Consider the following 7,871-nt stretch of genomic DNA (forward strand, 5'->3'; position numbering starts at 1 on the left):
AACGGATAGCTACAAAAAAGATTCAAATACTTGGAAATGCTTCTTCAAACACGCGCATTGCATGCCCATTTGGGTGTGTCTGCTAAGCGCACGAAAAGCGAAAAAATCGATAACTAAGCCGGACGGTATCCTCTCAATGAATGCACATATGCAACGAATAGTTTTTGGCGGAGGGGAGTTTGGGGGCTGGAGAGAGAACGCATCGCATGGACGGCTGCATTGCACGCCAACACGAACGAAGATGAGGTTACTGGCCAGGGTTCTGCCCGGGAGTGACGAATCGCGCCAAAAAGTAATGAATAATTCACGTGGTTTTGGAGCTACTCTCCTGGGGTGCCACTTACATACTTCCTTTCATGAGCTTCTATTTTTTTATGTGCCGGCAGTTAGTTAATGTTGGTAGAATTTTGTGACAGTCATCAAGGAGTTGGTAGCGAGTGACCAACCAAACAGAGTATATGAATGGTTGGGTGTAACATTTTGTGCAAGATTTTGTTACCATCCTTTGTGATTGCATCTCATTGTCCTAGTTCCATGCACGAAAAGATGGCAAAGTTCATGGTTGGTGACGATGATGATGATTCGCAATGCAGAATCAGAGAAGTAACCGAAAAGAAGAGAAGTTCCGAAACCGTCTCCGGTGACCAACATTTGAATTTCGATTTCAACATTACAATGCATTCGGAAGGGTTGGGTGGTCAGCGGTTCTGCTGAATAACTTAAAGCAGATCGTGCGCTCGATATGCCGTGCAAATGCAGATAAGAAAGTAGCAAGAATTTTTGGGTTACATATGAGGGTCATATGAGTCCTGGGAAAAAAAATCGAAACTCGATTAAATGTCCTAAATAAACACTATTTCAGTAACCTATGGTCTGTTGAAATTTTCTACGCACCTGCTGCTGCCTCATGGCTATCCATAAAAATCTATAGTTATGACAATGATGAAGAAATTTTGATAACTAAGAATATTTTACTTCCATTACCGATTTCATCAATCATAATCAAGGTTTGGCATCGCTCCTCGTAACTGAGCTTCTGTTGAAATTGTTCAAATCTCTTCCAGACGCAGTTATCGATTGAAAATTCGAGAGGGCTGTTAATTTCTCCTTCCACTACCACATCTATCTGTACGGTCCTGTGGGAAACAAAAGCGAACGTGATGAAAATTGTTCGAAAAAAGAAATGGAAACTACGAAAAACAGAAAAAAGTGCTTTATCTACTCACTACCACCACGAATCGAAATCTGCTGGAACAAAGGCTTCCAACGATAGCGTATTCTGTCGCTTACAAACCCGAATTTTTCAACATCAACTTCCTGTCTTGGCCAACCCCTTTTTCCGCTCATTTTTTAATTTTTTTCGCCCCGTTTTCCTCTGATCTGTTACTCCTCTGTCCCTGCCTCACATGCACCCCCTTCTCACCAAGAGTAAAAGCGAAAAAAAATCATCTCACCGGATCTCATCGTAAAGTCTGCAGCGCGCAAATGACTACCTCCACAGCGGACTCGGGGCGAACAGGGACCGGGAAAATCGTGGAAAATGAAAGAAAAGTAATCTTGTTTTTTCACTGGAACTTTTCCGACATTTCGTGATATTTTCGTCATTCTTTTGGGAGGATTTTTGGGGGGAGGAAAAAGAGTGGTGCTTTTGCGTTGCAACTCTTCCGTCCGCTTCCGAATCCATAGAGTACAGGGAATTGTTTGGTTGGAGTTTCTCATTTGTGTGCAGTTCCTTTTGGTGATTCCTTTTCCATTTTCTGTTTTATGTTTTTTTTTCTCGCATTTCGTTCTCGAACACTTCCAGGGGATTCAGTCGCCCCTCCTCGTAATATCACACCATTCCGGTTGTGGTGCATTTTAATTTTCAATTTGTTTTTTCGCTCGCCCGATGCCGCTGCACAAACCTTCCTCGCTTCTTGCAACGGGTTTCTGCTTCGTTTTGTCCATCGATTGGATAAATTCTCATTTGCACCTTCAGCGGCGCAGGGATGAACGATGGAGGAGCGACACTCTTGTAAAGTGGAATGTACTGTCCATCAGGATGGGTTATGGAGATGGTGAAGAAAAAATTTCATCTATTCAAATTTCCCTCCCAACGCCAGCGATGAGTTCCTGGTCTTTTTTTCCTCATTGCATTCTTTGCATTTGCATCGGTGTCCCAGGATGTTCCAAGGCACAGAGCACCGAAGGATTTTTCGATTTTTTCCCACTATTCATAAAGCTGAATTTTCTGTTTCATTTTGAAATGAAATTATTCTTTTTCAATTGTTTAAGAAGCACTGTTTAGCACTAAAATAGATTACTTCCGATTTCTTTTTAACGCTATATATTGTGTTCCTTTTTTCCGTCGTTTACACATTATTGGCGATTGTTGTGTTTTTATGTCCATACATATTTTCAAAGTTGTTTAGCCATGTTTAACATAAGTGCATAAGTGGTTCAAGTACTTCAGCTTGCCGTTCATATGTCTTTTCCGTCTTCTATGTTGTTCCTCAGCAATCAGTAATAAGTGCAACAATATTTAAAAAAAAAAAACAAAATATTCTTTTGATTATTGACATCAATTTGCGCAAGCATTTCAGTATTCAAACTTAAATTATCAGGCCATCACAAGACCACATCGCCCCTACTGTTTACCCAGGTTGGTCACCGGATCGAATCTTCAACCCAACAAAAGGCTTTCTCACCGGACATTCATCTTATTGCCGGCACTTCTGGAGAGTGGAGGCCACAGCGGCATAGCATCAGACCACGTTCTCCCGTTGGCGCCAGCCTTGTTGCAAAGTGTGTGAACGTACACTTTTACCGTTAGATGAGCGCGAACCTTCCGAAAAGCTTCACCGGCTTTCAAGCAACGTCTTGCGCATTATATGAAATGTGATGGATGAAGCGCTGCTATTTATCTTTTCCTATTTGTGTTAATAAACCAGCTGGACAAATACGTTCGCTTGTGTCGAGAGATGTCGAGTGTGGCAAGACGGAAACTGCAAGAAAGTTTGCGTTGGTCTCTGAGTTGGGAAAACGGTGATCGTACACAGCATGCCAATAGCGGATGGATGAGAGAGAGAAAGAGAGAGTGGTTCGGTGGAAATCGGTCATGGATCAATTTACACCAAATCTTGTGCTTGGAACCAGCATTGCTGCAAATAACAAAAAGGAGGTTTTGCCGATGGGAATAATTCACCTTTTTTTAATTTATTCAGTATACAGAAGCTTTACATTTGCAACTAAATTTTCAATGCCACCACAGCAAACTATTATTCAACTGTTTCGCTGTGTAGGCTCGCCATTTTGCTGCTCATACAACGTTCGATACAGTAACCACGTCATCTGTACATTATGTTAGTCATCCTGTTGCGTCGACAGCAAAAAAAAATTCAATTCTGCTCGGTATCTATAATAACTGCTACTGCTACTTCGGTTGCCTGAACTATTCTTGCTAAACTGGCAGCGTTTAAACGGTGCCGTAGTTATCATTAAAAAATTCAACGAAAACCATTCCCCCGATGGCCCCCTGTCTAAGATACCGCCAGCATCTCATCTCACTTGCACTGCGATTGTAAGCCACCCTCACAGAACCGGCTTTGGGGGGCCTTCGGCGTCGCTTTCAGGGACTTCCCTGCCGGAACAACCGCACGGTTTCGCGAATGAAACACCGAACGAAACGATTCACTCGAAAACCAGCCGGCGCAAGTTATTGAAACGTTCAGTTATTTTCCGCTAGTGAATAGATTTAATTATTTCCATCTTCCATCTTAGCGTTTTTTTTGTGCTCTTGTTGTGAACGATCGCTGTGCGTAGCTGCCGATCATGCCGCGGATCGTTTCGCGCTCTATAGCACCAACACCATGATCGTAGTTTTTTTTTTCGAAAGTGGGAATGCTGATTCGTGGCTACAAACTGTGGGCTATGAAGTTTGTTATATAATATGGAAACAGTTTGATTTGGAATTTAGTCTATCAAGTTACGGGTCAGATGATCGCTTCTTTCTTGTGACAATAGAGCACATTTGACTGATTTTTATCGTACGTTCATGCTGACATCTCATCTTACGATATAATGGATAGCGCGTATGGTGTATCGTACATTTACGCTCAAATATACTTGTTATATATTTTTTAGATTATAACATGATTTCTATAGAATGCACAAATAAAAGAAAACAATTATTTAACCACATCCGGTTGCACCAGTGGGCAGCATCATTGATTGATTGAACGTATGTTATGCGATGGGTTGCGAGTTTGGTTTTATTGTGTGTTTTGTGTGCTTGGCATTTGAAACAAGGCCCACAACAATACCATACTAGAGCCACAACTGGGGCAACATAGTTAGCCCGAACTCGACGCTCGAAAGTAAATCAATGCATCCAACAAACGAATGCCAAAGCTCATGACATCGCTGTGCTGCTATGCGGTTGGTGCAGGTGTGCATCAGTCAGCCATTGTACCGGTCAGAATAGCATGGAATGGAAAGTGCAAAAATTAGGATGTATAAAAGTAGACAAAAAGAACAGAATCCCATACACGGTGGATGGATGGTCGCTACCATAACTCATATGCTCATTGCCGATGCAGGGTTGGGACGGGTTGGGAGGTTGGCTGCACACTGACAGAACTGATGCAGAATAGCAATCGAAATGAGAACAAAAACCACTCGGGCAGGGGCTGGGTAGGGGAAAAAAAACCTGTGAAACAACTAATCTTCAACGCTCAACGCACCCTTGTCTTTGTGCACGCGCTCGCGTGCACCTGGGGGGTGGCACGGGACCAGCAGCTAGATTGCTGATGATAGTAGTTGGGTGTCGATAGAATAGAAAATAATCAGACGGCATACGCATCATCCGAAAAAAGTGCAGCGAGTAGCGAGCTGCAGCAGCAGCAGCAGCAGCAGCAACAGGGTGAGCGAATTAGGCTTGAACAAATGCTACTCATTTGCAAGAACGAAATGGTCCGTTGGGTTGGATGGAACGGGGGTGGTTTGGCCACTAGGCGCACTAGGCGAATGCATCGGAAGCCAAAGTAGTTTCGGTCCGTGAGCGACACCGAATGCATATCCGCCCGATGGGTGGACCGGTGGGGTAGTGCCAGGGGTGGTAAAATTTAATTTGCTCCGACTGTCGGGCCTTGTAGGTAGACCACCATTTGAGCGGGCCCCCGGTGCGAAGGTGCAGCGTGCAGTCGGAGAATGCAGTCGGAGTTGCCCGTTGGTGTGTAATGGTTTTGTATCGTTTGTGTTGAGCGTGTTTTTTTTGTTGTTGTTGCCACTGAATGGTGGTGGCCTTTGTTTGTTTTTGTTTACGCTGTTCTCCTTTTTATCTCATTCTCTCTCTCTCTCTCTCCACTTATCTCTCGCTCTTCCTCGCTCGATTTCGGTAGCCAATCAGTGGAAAACTTGATATGCACACGTGAGATTTCGTACCTTGAATGCTAATGATCTTCTGATCCGATATCTGTTGCACCTGCAGACCGCGTGTGCGCGTGTGCGTGAGGGTTAGAATTTTTCTCGTTTTGGCATTCTACTAACCACAGTGACTACTGCTGGCCTCGAAAGTGCCGTTGAATCGGATGCTAATGGCGTTTGGAAGGGAATGGGAGATGATTCACTCGAAGGTTTCTGCCACCATTAGCCGGAAATGTGAGAAGTGACTTAGTGGTTTTAGTAAAGGTGTGCGGCTGTTGTAGTGATTGTGCTTTGGGTGAGAATCTCAAACGTGTATCATCGAACTTGTATTCAAATAAACGTGGCTGTTCAATCAAAAACAGAAAGCTAGAATTCACAAAAAACGGCTATCGAAGGTCAGTGCATGGCGTGTAACGAAATCAGCTTGCTGGAGAAGGCGCTGAGCGGTGCTGGTGACGGTTGAAATGGAAGGCTTTGCGACGAAGGCCATCGGGCGCACCAAGCGCCAAGATGTGATTAGTGCTAATGCTGGAGTGTGTCCGCTAGTACGCCGCCGAACCGGAGGCTGAAACGAGACAGATGCCCTAAGTAATGTTGTGATCGGCGATGGATCCGGCATGGGAATTGTGTGTTCATCGAGACCAACCAACCAACCAACCAACTGGTCACCGGTGTCGTGTTCCTTGCCATTCGCGCCACAGTCGCCAGAGAACACTTGTGCCAAGTTGAATTTGAAGGGAAGAAATTTGTAGTGAAGAGAGAGAACAAATGATTTGATTTTTAACAAAAATCCCCTCACCATCCCGAGTTTCGAGTGCCACTCACTGCTCCTTTGGTGAGTGTCGCGTCTGTCGCACCGAAATGGCATCTGAATCCCGAGCTCAAAACCTACGCAAACGCGACACGATGACGAGCAGGGGACCGTGGAGCTGGTGCTTGTTACGGAGCGGTGTGAGGTGGAGCGAACGAATTTATTTGGTTTTCTAATCAGTTTTAGAAAGACCAGACAAACAAGCCGAGAGACGAGTATGCACCCCTTTCCACCACGCCTCACCCCACTCACACAATGCAAAGGGACGTGTTTAGTATGTGCTGCTGCTGCTGCTGCTGCTGCTGCTGCTGTTGCTTGTCAACGGTTTTGCTTCAACCACGGAATGAGCGAAGGCCATCCCTGCGTCCCCTTTTCCGCCAGTGCTGCCCAGCGGTGCATCGTCTCACCATGCTTTTCATGGGGATTGAATGTTTGATTCGCAGTTTGTAGATTTGATTCTGGTTTTTTCTTTGTTTTTTCGTTGGCGTGCGATGGAGACTGTACGGAACGGAACGGATGGCCGCTAGAGAGAGAGAGAGATCATAGCAGAAGCAGCAAGCAGTGAGGAGGAGCAGCAGTTAATTGATAACAATAAAGCTTGGGCCTAGTGGATGCGCATGTAACATTGGCCAATGGCCGGTTGTTTGTTGTGCACCATAGCCAGCAAAGTCGCAGTCGCTGTCTGTTCAGTTTGGTCCGTAAGAGTTGCTAAGCCCGCACTCCTATCTCTTCTCCGGTTGCATTTGATTCCAAGAACCTGCACACAACCACTGTGGACAACCCACATACACCCAGAAACAAACAGAGATGGCCCAATGTGGCCGAATATGAAAAAAAGAACAACTTCCACTTTGTATGTGGCCGGCTAGTAGTAGCTCGGACTCGCCATCAGTCTCGGAGTCGGCATTCGATTCGGTTGTTTTCGGTGTATTCATCAGCCACTACTAACGGTGGGAAGGGGGCATGCCATACTTAATAGACACTAGTTGAAGGTTTCCGAGTGGTGATGTGGTGAGCAAGAAGGAGGAGGAGAGACGGCGATGAAGGAGAGTGGAAGGTGCCGCCCTTTGCCAGCCCTCCTTCCGGCAGACCACAGTGCCGCACTATCAAAAACTCAAGGGTAAGGGAAGAGGAAAGGGGTGCGCTGTAAACCGAACACACTGGTCGTACGCTGCAAGTGCAAAAGGGGCAAACCGCTGGTACCGTCGGCGCCACTGCCGCCTTCATCATCATCATCATCATCGCCGCCGCTGCCATCGCCAGCACTACCATCGTTGCACTATTTGCACGAACCGCCGAGTAGTAGTCGTTGTAGTAAGTAGCTCTTGTGTGCGTGCATCGCATCGGGGTGAGCAGGAGGGGGCCTTTTCGGTTTGGGTTTTTGGAACAGCACGTTGGGTCTTGCAACGTGACTTAGATTCCGCTCTGCTGGATCGTTTTTTTTTGCTGCTGCTGCTGCTGCTGGCGCTGCTGTTGCTGTGTGCTTGTGCATGTGAGTGGAGTAGACGGAGGTTACGTTTCTTTTTTTTCGGTTTTGGTTGTTGGTTCTCGACGTCAATTTAGGTTCCACTTCCATTATGCATTTTGCGCTACTTTTGTGTAGTGCGTTGGAGGTGACACTCTGCGCGCTGCACGAACGCGGAGTCCTGAACGCCAC

Source organism: Anopheles aquasalis, chromosome 2 (assembly GCF_943734665.1).
Source record: "Anopheles aquasalis chromosome 2, idAnoAquaMG_Q_19, whole genome shotgun sequence".
NCBI classification, from domain to species: Eukaryota; Metazoa; Arthropoda; class Insecta; order Diptera; family Culicidae; genus Anopheles; species Anopheles aquasalis.